Raw genomic sequence first — 12,560 nt, forward strand, 5'->3', positions numbered from 1 at the left:
TCTGAATGCGGGTGCCAGTTAGGAGATCTGATCAGTCTATGGGATCTCTAATAGTGGAACCAATATTAACCCAAGTGCACAAATGGACTTTGGGAACCCATTCTTTATGGAGGGATATTATATCAGCCCAGATACATGGGGCCCTCCCCCAAATGATGTGAAAAATTTTTGATGATCCCCATGGAAGGCCTCACCATCCTTGGGGAGTGGGTTGGGGAGGGTTGGTATGGAGCATGGGAGGATAAGGGAAGGGGGGATTGATATGTGAAATGATTGTTTCTAAAGAAAAAAATACTTAGTGCATTGATATTTGTAAGCAACTCTGCGTTAATAAATGTATAGTCTATAAAGGAAAACAATATAAAGATATGAAGGAAAATACCATACCAAATGAAGACGGATCCAGGGAGCGTTGTGGAGGATCACTAATAGTGAGTGATTGCATTGGAAGGACCACAGACTCCCAATCTTACTGGGCAAGCTGGTGGTTAAAATTCTGTATAAAGTCTTCACTTTATATTTATCAGCCAGTGTGATAATATTCCATGTTGTAAAGACACTGGAGTGAAGTCAATACAGTAGTTTATGAAGTGTCTACCAGTATAAAATGTCATAAAATATTATTCCTATTTCAACCTCTACCTTCACTTCTCATTACTTCCATATGATTCTCAAATCAAATGAAATCATTTCAAGGTAAATTATGGCAAAGGTCATACAGGAATGATCATATCAATTATAAGTGAAAGGTGCCATAGTAAGTAGATCTCTCCGTAATATTTGAGGGCATGGTTTCATTCTGGGGAACATTATATAGCATATGCATGAGCCTCATGTTTAGTCTTTGTGTACAGTCATAGGAAATGTGCAAGAAAACAGAGAATAATAACATATAAATAAAGTTATTTATGGAGCTAGGATATTCTTGAGAATCAAGAGGAGCTGATTTCGTGGTCAATAGTATAAAATAATGCCAATGTGGTACCATTATTAATATGTGATTAAAACAACTGCACTTGTGTTGTTACGCATATACATGAATATATATTGAAACATGTATCTTCTTTAATTTCTTTCTTTAAAGACTCAAAATTCTTACTATCCAGTTCTTTTACTTTTTTGGTTAGCATTACTCCAAGATATTTTATCTTGTTTGTGGCAACTGTAAAGGGTGATGCTTGTCTGATTTCTTTCTCAGTGCATTTATCATCTGTATATAGTACTTGTACTGATTTTTTGGAGTTAATCTTGTATCCTGCCATGTTTCTGAAGGTGTTATCAGCTGTAGGAGTTCCCTGGTACAGTTTTTGTGTCACTTATGTAGACTTTCATATCATCTGCAAATAGTGAAAGTTTGACTTCTTTCTTTCCAATTTGTATCCCCTTGATTCCCCTTTGTTGTCTTATTGCTCTAGCTAGAACATCAAGGACAATATTGAATAAGTATGGAGAGAGTGGACAGCATTGTCTTTTCCCTGATTTTAGAGGAATGTCATTGAGTTTCTCTCCATTTAGTTTGATGTTAGCTGTTGGCTTGCTGAATATTGTTTTTTATTATGTTTGGGAATGTTCTTGTTATCACTTATCTCTCCATGACCTTCATATTGAAGGGCTGTTGGATTTTGTCAAAGGATTTTTCAGCATCTAGTGAGATGATCATCTGGTTTGTCCTTCTCAGTTTGTTTATATGGTGGATTACATTGACAGATTTTTGTATGTTGATCCATCCTGGCATTCCAGGGATGAAGCCTACTTTATCATTTTGGATGATTTCTCTGATGTGTTCTTGCATTCCAAAGATCTACAAAGTTGATCCCAACTAACAATCTAAGTAATAGTTGATAGGCTACCTTATATGCCCTTCTCCTATAATGAGATTGACCTTATATACCATCCTGTTACCTTCATCCAGTAACTTATGGAAGCAGATGCAGACACCCACAGCCAAACACTGAGCTGAACTCTGGAATCCAGTTACAGAGAGGGAGGAGATATGAGCAAAGACCAGGCTGGAGAAACCCACAGAACAGCTGACCTGAACAAGGGGCTGTGCATGGACACCAGACTGATACCTGGGAAACCAGCATAGGACTTTTTCCAGACTCCCTGAATGAGGAAGTCAGTTCGGAGGTATGGACAACCAATGGGTCTACTGGTAGTGGATCAGTATTTACCCCCAGTACACAAATAAACTTTGGGAGCCCTCTCCTCATTGAGGGATACTCTCTCAGCCTAAACACACTGTAGAGGCTGTAGTTCCTGCTCCAAATGATATGACAGACTTTGAAGATCCTCCATGGAAGGCCTCACCCTCCCTGGGGAGCAGATATGGGTTGAGATAGGAAATCTGTGGGTGGCAGGGGAGGAGGGGAGGAAAAGGGAACTGAGATTGATGTATAAAAGAGATTGTTTCTAATTTAAATAAAAAAGAAAACAAAACAATATTCTGACTAATAGATCCTTGGTGATGACAAATCCCAGTCAATGTTATATAGTTTTATTTATTATTTATATTATTATTTATATTATTTATAAATGTAGTAAATATATATATATGTGTATATATATACACATATATATATATTTACAATAAATCCTTTCAGTGCTATATATTTACTACATTTACCCTGACACATATTTGGAGAAGTTGATGTGGAAAAATTTTTGGTTGGCTATTAGAAGCAACACTGAAATTTTTTTAACACTTGACCCTAAGTTAATTCTAAGTGAGCATTTTCAAATCATTCACCAATGATGATTTAATTTGGGGAATTTAGCCTTATCTTCAGTGGTCTGATCTCTAAGCCTTTGTCTGTAGCTCAGCATGCAGTGTTTGAGTTTTTGACAAGGACAGCACACTTTATCTGTTTAATGTATCTTCATGTCTGATAATAGTAAAAACATGATTTCTATTTCTTGATGTTTAACAGTAAGAGTAATGAGCATTCAGTCATGAAAGCATACTGTATGCTGGATTTGGTAACTCCAATAAAGCCTTTCAGTGCTATTTTACCAGACTTAAGTGATATTTCCTATGAAGATGAACTTTACAATAGCCTGTGAGTACAGTGGGCCTATGTAATATTATCAGACTGTGCTGATGAAAGAGAGTCTTACAAAGTCATGTGATTGTTTTTTATTGCTGATCCCTGTTAATGCTGAGAGGCAGAATGCCACCACTATGGACTTTCTACCCTATATGGAACTTTACCTTTAATTACATGAACACAGAAGCCCTAGGAATCTTCATTTTATATACATTTCTTACTCTGTAGAAAAATTATGTTTATATTTTTGAGAATGACTACTGATGAATTTCTCCCTAGTTTGCTGAATAAATAAATAGACAGTGATGTGTCTCTAACATAGCAACAGTTAAATTCTCAACCCAAAAAACTAGATACAGAAACCAAGCTAACAGCACATTTTACATATCTTGACATTACCTACAAGTAATTAGTAATTTTTTTTTTAAATGTGATTCTCAGTAAACTACATTCTACACAAATTTTCACAAGGCACTGAACATGTGCTTAAGATAAAGTAGGCCAATGTTAAAGACTGATGAATAAGAATACCTAAACTCCCACAGTTGTGGTGGCACACACCTTTAATCCCAACACACAGGAGGCAGAGGCAGGCAAATTTCTGCGAGTTTGAGGCCAGCCTGATATACAGAGTTAGTCCCAGGATAGCCAGGGCTTTTATGAAGAGAAACCCTGTCTAAAACAAAACAAACAAACATTAAAAGAATACCTAAACTCAATTGATCAAAAGTAATTGGATCTAAGCATTTTATACTATGCAATTTTTCTGAAGGCTTCTGAAGAATTTCCATTATCTAATGTGAAGTAAAAGACACAATACTTTTGTTCTCTATTTCATGAAATTCATTGATCTCATTAATTTTGTTTTTCTGTGATGGTCACCTACAGAACTTTAGTACCAAAAACTGTTCATAACTACATGGTTTAGCTAACCATTACTCCTGTAAACAGAGCTGTTGTGTCAAAATGGTTGTGGTGGACACTCCTTGTTGTGCTTTGCTCTTAGCATTAGAATGTAACTGAGGTCTTTCATGGGTGTCACTTCGCCCCAGGCAGATCTTTTAGTGTCTTTGGACCTATGAAACAAGTAGCATGGAAGAAGATTCCAGTTCAACTCTAGTCTGATTTTTCCTTATCATGGAATAAAATAATGAAATGTCTTTCAGACACTGGTTCCAATCAGTTCCTTCCAACAAGTGTCCAAAAGTAGCCTCAATAGCATGAATTGTGTAAGATTTAGAAACTCTGCTTTCCATTAAGTCATAGTGAAATGTGGGAGCCCACACATTTGAATCCATCCATCTTGACTTAAGGTCAGAGAGTTCAAACCTATTCTTGATCCTCAAGGGCAGATAACAGGATGTTTGATCTAAGGCATGGTTACTAGATGTTTTACTCCTCAAGGCCAAATGGCACAATGTTTAGCAAAGGACATGGTTACTAGATGCTTTGAGAATTAAGGAATTAGCTACACTTTTTTGTTCCTTACAACCTGGTAAGAAAGTCTTTTGCCCTGCACGTTTGCTCTTGACATAAAAGTACAATGTTAAATAAAACTCAGAACTGCTGCAGTATTTACTGAGAGCCCTCCTGACTCTAACTTCTGACTCTTGTCTCTATCTTTTCTCAGTCCTCACTCCCTATCAGGTGTGTTCAAAAAGGTCAGATGGTTTCCAACAGTGAGGTAACTCATCCCAGGCAGTGGAATTTTGTCAATAAACTCAGAACTGTTTTTAAATGTGATTCTCAGTAATCTACATTCTACACAAATTTTCACAAGGCACTGAACATGTGCTTAAGATAAAGTAGGCCAATGTTAAAGATTGATGAATAAGAATACCTAAACTCCCACAGTTTTGTGGCACACAACTTTAATCCCAACACACAGGAGGCAGAGGCAGGCAGATTTCTGCGAGTTTGAGGCCAGCCTGATATACAGAGTTAGTCCCAGAATAACTTGCCTATTTATAACATCTTATTATTTTAAGAGCTGGCTTTAGCTGGTAATCTGTCAGTTTTCTCCTGATATATTGCTAAATTATTAAGACAAATAGAGGTTACCTTTAGATAATGGTAGCTTTAGAGAGGGTCAGCATGCTATGCCATTGCCAGTGTTGCCTACTTCATTGAAGTGTAGAACTGCAAATGTAATTTTCATCTATGTGGATGCTAAACAAAATCCTCTTTATTGTTCAATGCATGTGAACAGGTCCCAATCTCATTTCAATGTTTTCCTCTAGAGCAGTGCTTCTCAACCTTCCTAATGCTGTGACACTTTAACACAGTCCCTTATGTTGTGGTGAACCCTCAACCATATAATTATTTTCATTGATACTTCATCATTATAATTTTGGTACTATTATGAATCTTTATGCAAATATCTGTGTTTTCCAATGGTCTTAGGTGACTCCAGTGATAGGATCATTTGACATCCCTTAAAGTGTCATGAACCACAGGTTGAGAAACACTGCTCTGAAACAAAATTCTTGTTTATAGTATAATGGATATCAATACCTACTTTTCATAACCGGTAATCTATTTTTTTTCATGAGCTGTTTGCAGTAGCAGATGCTTTGCCATAGCTTCACCATCCTTGATAGATGTTGGTCATCCATGACTCAGTCAGTTGTCAACATTTGGCTTTGTGTAGCCCTGTGTAAAGGAGCTGTTTGACTGCAATGAATGGTTTTTGAAATGGCCTGGTGTTGGGTGAGCAGCTTCTTCTCCACAGATAAACATCTGGGAAAACAAATGATTTCCTAATATTTCCCAATCACAGAGAAAAGTTTACAAAAGATTGTAAAGCAGATGATACACGGAGCACCATCATGCATCATTCCTATGCTTAGCACAGAACTGTACCCAATGTACTCTTTGAGGAAGAGATCATTGTCCATGCTTAAGATGAGTTCAAGTTTGTTCATCTTCACATATCTGTGCTTAGCCACCCACAGTTTCCTGTAGTCTGGACAATTTTGATTTGAGGGTGTATCACATTTTATAAGTTTTTCAAATATACCCTCTTTAAAATATTTGTTAGAATATACTTAAAATGATAATAATGGGTTTCATCTTAGCATTTTGTGTTTTGATTGCAATGACTCTGTTAGCCTCTTTCCCTCCATCATAATGATCTCTGTCTTTGCTAATCTTCCCCTTTCTACTTAAAAATATTTTATTTATTTGATAAATTTGTATAACAAGTTTTGATTATATTCACCTATCTCCTCAATTTTCCCAGGGTCTACCCTACATCCTACTCACCCACCTTTAACCTTTTGTTGCTGTTGTTATACTTGTAAAGACCAATATTGTGTGCTGACAAAATATTTTTGGTTGTATGGATTATATTGAATCATGGTCATCTTTCCACGGTCTGAAATTTTAGAAAAATCTCTCTTTGTGTCTGTCTGTCTGTCTGTCTGTCTGTCTGTCTGTCTGTCTGTCTGTCTTTCAGCAGCTATCAGCGAAAATGGTCTTTGGATGGGGTGGAGCTTCCCTTCAAAATCCCCTTTCCAGATTGGGATTTTGTCTGGCTTGGGCAAATACAAGTCTTATGCATACTGCCAGAAGTACCATGAGTTCAAATGTGCAGCTGTCCCTCACATTCTTTTGGCACCCACTCTATAATGGATCCTTGAGTTATGAAAGGAAGGAGATATTCTGCAGTCCTTTATATTGTTTAACTTGTTCAAATGCAGATCTATTAATTAATCAACATCTGCTGCTAAAAGAAGCTTTTCAAATGATAACTGAAAAATGCACTTATCTACGAATATAATTAAAATTTATTAAGAGTCTTTTAAAAACAATGTCCATTAGGAGGAGACTAAGTAAAATACTCGACTATGGTCAATAAACTCTCTAGTTATGTGTTCTTTGTCCAATGATGGTGTCAGGATCAGGCTTCCTCTTGCAGAGTTAGCTCTAAAACCAATCAAAATGTAGCTGCTTACTCCCATGATGTTTCTGCCACTATTGAACCAGGGGTTATGTCTTGCCAGCCAGTCATTATTGTAGTTTGCATGTTTCATGACTGGGTCAGATTGGTAACAACTTTTTCTTCCCTGATACTGTTATTGGCATAATCTAGCACTATGGAATTTATGCTGTAGTGATACAGCTTCTGTATCTATATAACTTTAATTTCTCCGTTGTTATATGACTTAAATGTCAGTGCCTTCACCAATAGGGTCTTACCATTAAGTTTTGGAAAATATCACGAATATTTTCAAAAGCCTTTCGTGTTGGGTATGTATGGTACTTTACTGAGAAACAATTACAAAAATCACCATTTTTGACACTGGACTTTTTGTTTCTTAGTCTATGGTATCAAGTAAGATCTTGTTGCCCCTTGGATGAAACTTTGGTTTCATCTTCATTCTTTAATCTCCATTAAGCCGCACATATTACTGAAGTGCGCGCATCGACTCTTCTTTATACAGCAGAATGAGCTGCATGCAATGGCAGCAGAGAATTCAACATCTCCATAGAATCTTTAACAATATCAGACTCTTACTCCTCCATCCATTACATAAGACAATTATTTTCTGTACAAATTTAGTTTAAGACAAAGACAGGTGTTATATGTTTCTTCCTGTGCCTCCTACCCCTCCCCTCTTCTTTGTCTACCCTCCACTCACCTTTAATTTTCCTGTTTTCCTTCTCATTTTATCTATTTCATTGACGTTTTTCTCTCCCCATCTCTCTTTTTCCTCTTATATTTATTTTCCTTTTGATTTCCCTTTGTGTTGGTACTACTCTTAATTATTTTGTTATTCGAAGTCTACCCCAGAGAGACTTAATTGAAATTTAGATTTTATAATCTTAGGGAAGATTTTTAAGTTCTTCCATCTCCTAGATGTACAGCCTGGAAGGAAGTATAATCCCTTCAGGCTCACAAGCCTGTGAGAAATTTTTTCCTTAATTAATAATGTAATAATTCTTATTTCAATTCTTTTCCTACACATGCCTTTCTTTCGTTTTTATTGATTTTATTTAATTACAGTCTTTTTGTAATAGTTATTATTATTATTATTATTATTATTATTATTATATGAAACTCATTCTCTCTCCCAATACACACTGCTGTACATCTCTTTCATTTCTGAGGTCTTTTTCCTTTTCTCAGATAGTTCTATTTCTTTTTTATTCCTGGAGAACATAACTGGAATTTTGACGTGACGAGCACTGAACCTTCAGTGTGTTCTGTATTTTGTTTTTATCTTTGGTTTTGGTTTTTCTTTGTACCCATTTTCACATGACAAAATATGGCAGTCATGATATAGAGTCTTCTTTACTTTTGCCTTCAGAAAATATTTTTATGGTACAGCACTATATTTTTCACTTTCAATGGTAGGCTTATTCCCAGGTATAATTTAGGTGTTTCTCCATTTTTGTTCTGGTTCTTGGATGATAAAAGCTTAATATCTTCACATAACTAATCAAATCTCTTAGTTTCATATGACTCGTTCCTAGGAAAGATGATACCAAATAGGTCAGAGATTTCTGGTGTAAAGATAGGACTAGGGTCTCTCCCAACTAAAGGAATATGAATAGTCAAAGAAAAAGCTCTACCCAGATAGGAAGAAGTAGACACTCTAGAACAATTCTTGATCTGTAAAGCCTTGTGGTGCTTAAAAAATACTCTATAACACATGAATATTGATCCCTCCCTGACTCGCTGTGATTTTTTTAAAGAAACATGTTAGCTATTTTATTAATATACTAGATCACATATTCTTTTTTATTTCTTTATTTTTATTTTTTACTAGAAAGAAAATTATTCTACATATCAATCCAAGATCCCTCTCCCTCCCTTCCTCCCCTGCCCCCCCCAACTAACACCCTACCCATCCCATACCCTTTTTGCTCCCCAGGAAGGGTGAGGCCTTCCACAGGGGGTCTTCAATGTCTGTCATATTCTTTGGGATAGGGCCTAAGTCAACCCCCTTTTGCCTAGGCTCAGGGAGTATCCCTCCATGTGGGATGGGCTCCTAAAGTCCATTCCTATGGTAGCGATAAGTATTGATCCACTACAAGAGGCCCCATAGATTTCCAAGGTCTCCTCACCGTCACCCACATTCAGTGGGATTTCCCAGAGTGGGCAGTAAGAAGTTGAGCCCTAGGCAGGGGCCAAAGCAGCTCACCTCTGTACTCTGTGGGGGGCCAGAATAGGCTCCTGGCTGTGATTTTTGTTGCTTTCACATATGAGTAATTATCTATAAAATGTAATTATCTATCTTCTGTAATTATCTATAAAAATGAGGATGTGTCATTGTAACCACAGTGAGTTTTGTTCATTGTTTACATAATTATTTTGCTTTCAGAGTCTCTTGGGATTTACATTATTCAAGAAAAGATTCTAATGTGAAATTTCAATTCAAAATTTTATTATTTGACAAATTGACAATCAGATAACAAAAGGTCTAATTGGGATTAGTCATTGATCTCACTAACTCTTATGCATGCATATAGAGACATAATTTTATTACCAGCTGCTCCTGTAGTTACAAAGGCTTGGATTAAAATTATACATAAAATATTACTAAATTAATATTATTAATGTAAATAAATTCATTCTGTTTGATGACTATACAAAAGTTCATATATTTACCTATGTTTATAGAGCATATTGACTGTTAAGCTTTAACAATGAGTGTCCTTACCAAAATAGCCACATCTATTTTCAAGATATCTTGTTCTTCACTCAAAACTCTGTATGAATTATACATTATAATGCAACAGTAACAATATGCATGTTACAATTTAAATTACATAATGCTGAGTATTGGTAAGACTTGAATAAAGTGAGATATAGTTTCTATACAATGGAAACCATTTTAAACATTATTAGGCAATACATCCTAAATCTCCAGCTGTTTGCTGAACAATTATTCATACAAATCTTTCCATTTAACTGGAAAGTTTGCATATTTGGGACACTCTTGTTCAGATCAACCTCAAGTACACACCTGAAGCTTAGCTTGTGCTAAAAAGAGACATTGTGAAATCATGTAGGTGGGGACTTAAAAACTGAAGGATAGAGCAAACGCTTGATCTATGATACCAGAGAACACACATAGTCTGATGTAATACAAAAAAAATAAGCTTTGCCTTGGAGTTTACACTCCCCCAGAATCTGCTCATCTGCTTCACAGTGTTCTTGTATCCTGTTTGTGTTATGTGTCTCTCCCAGTTAGAAATTACTTGTTTGCTCTTCAGTGGGAAACCAACACTTGCCAAAGTGGCTGAGAAACTGGAAAAGAAAAATGTGTTAGTTAAGTGGCCTATAAATTTGGAGGATCAATTTATTGGCTTTTTAAAAAAATAATATTTATTTTAGAAGCACCCTTGTTTACATATCCATCCCCCCATTTCCTTGCCCTCCCATCCTCCCCTGCTCTCCACCAACCCTCCAGCACATCCCTACTCACTATTCAGGGATTGTGAGGCCCTCTACCTTGGATCATTGGGTCATCAAAGTCCCTCACTTCATTTGGGGGAGGGCTCAGGCCCTCCTTCCCATATCTGGGCTGCATTAGTACCCCACCATAGGGAATGGGCTCCCAAAATCCATTTGTGCTCTAGGGATAAACACTGGCTCTACTGTTAGAGGTTCCATAGACTGACTTTTGAAGATATATTATTCACTTTATCTGACATAGTTAAGACATTTTTATTCTCTGAGCAAGACCATGAACTACATTTCAATTGTGCTAAGCAGAATGAGAATTTACAAGAAGAGTCCTAAATGTTTACATCATTTAACTTGATCTTTATAGTATTTATTTATTTAATGCAATTAAGTGAAGTGAGTATTTCTAAGTAGTAATTTTGGAAAACTATCTTAAACACTGGGATTGATAAGCTTTTCCCTCCACCCCCTTTGTCTTTTGGTTTTCTGAGACAAGGTTTCTCTGTGTAGCTTTGGAACCTATCTGGAAATACTTCTTTAGACCAGGTTGGCTTCAAACTCACAGAGATCCACCTGCCTCTGCTCCCAACTGCTGGGATTAAAGGAGAGTGCCATGATCACCCATCTTTAAAACTCTCTCTTTCAGCTGGGCGTTGGTGGCACAAGCCTTTAATCCCAGCACTTGGGAGGCAGAGGCAGGTGGATCTTTGTGAGTTCGAGGCCAGCCTGGTCTCCAGAGTGAGTGCCAGGATAGACTCCAAAAGCTACACAGAGAAACCCTGTCTCAAAAAAACAAAAACTAAAACAAAAAAAACCTTCTCTGTCCCCTCTCTCTCTTTCTTTCTCTCTCTCTCTCTTTACAAAGATAAGCTTCTAAATGAAGTATTCACATGACTGTCCTGGCTGAAGTACCTCTATTTTGACTTATACATATTCCTTTATGGTATGTAGGTGCACAAGAGTACATAATAAAATAAGTTACCATATCTATATGTGGTGAAATGGTTCCCATGTTTTTCATGGTTGGATTTTTTTGCCTCTTCTTTCAGGTATATTGGTCATGATTTCGGTAAAAGATTTTCATTTAGAAGAAACAGTTATGGGTGCCTGTTGGGTATGTGGCGAAGGTGCTAAGGTAGAGACATTATACTGCTAATATACCTTTTACAAGATATTAGAATGTTTCTTTCAGTCATCAATGAAAGGAGCAATATTTTAAAAGTAGTCTTAGAACATAATTATTTTCATTAGTGCTTGGTTGACCATCTCTCAAGCATAAGACATGAGAAGAAAAATCACAGGGAGATTTGAGAGAAGAACACACAAAGCATTATTAGTAAACTTTTCATCGCTTTGACATAGTAATTGAGGCAATCATATTAAGAGTGAAATTGTATAATTGATTAATAGTTTAAAAGAGTTTTAGGTCATGGTACCTTGAAGGTGTTGCATTGATCCTAATAATGTATAGTTCATTATGTTGTGACTACGAGGAAGAGTGGAGGGCGAATTAGCATCCCAGTGTGTCAAGAATTCCAGGCACACCCTAGTGTGTGCCTCCTTCCACCATGTGTTCCTTGTAGAGTTATAGAGTTTTTCCCAATTAGTCATAGTGCCAATGGACTTCAAAATATACCTATTTGTAGATATTCATGATGGGGGATGTCCTTCTGTATACATGTTTCTCTTATTGAATGATGAACAAAACACTGTTTGGCCAGTAGAGGCAGGGATATAGGTCGGGCTAGCAGATGAGGAGAATGCTGGGGGAGGCGTGGAGAGGCAGAGAGATGTGGCAAGAATAGGCCATGTAGTCAAGGAAAGAATAAGAGGTGTGGACCTTTCTCCAGTAAGATAAGACCATGTGGAAATAATTAGATTAATGAAAATGGGTTAATAATTAAGAGATAACTAGCCTGTAAGAAGCCCTAGCCATCAGCCAAGAGTTTAATAATTAATATAAGTCTTTGTTTGCTTATTTGGGGCTAAAGCACCTGTGGGACCTAGCAGGACAAGAAAATCCAGCTACATATTCTAGTTTTAAACAAGAACAATTAGGAATGCTTAGAGAAAAAAGACAAAACTTTAAAGGGAGC

This window comes from Cricetulus griseus, chromosome 3, assembly GCF_003668045.3.
Source record: "Cricetulus griseus strain 17A/GY chromosome 3, alternate assembly CriGri-PICRH-1.0, whole genome shotgun sequence".
NCBI classification, from domain to species: Eukaryota; Metazoa; Chordata; class Mammalia; order Rodentia; family Cricetidae; genus Cricetulus; species Cricetulus griseus.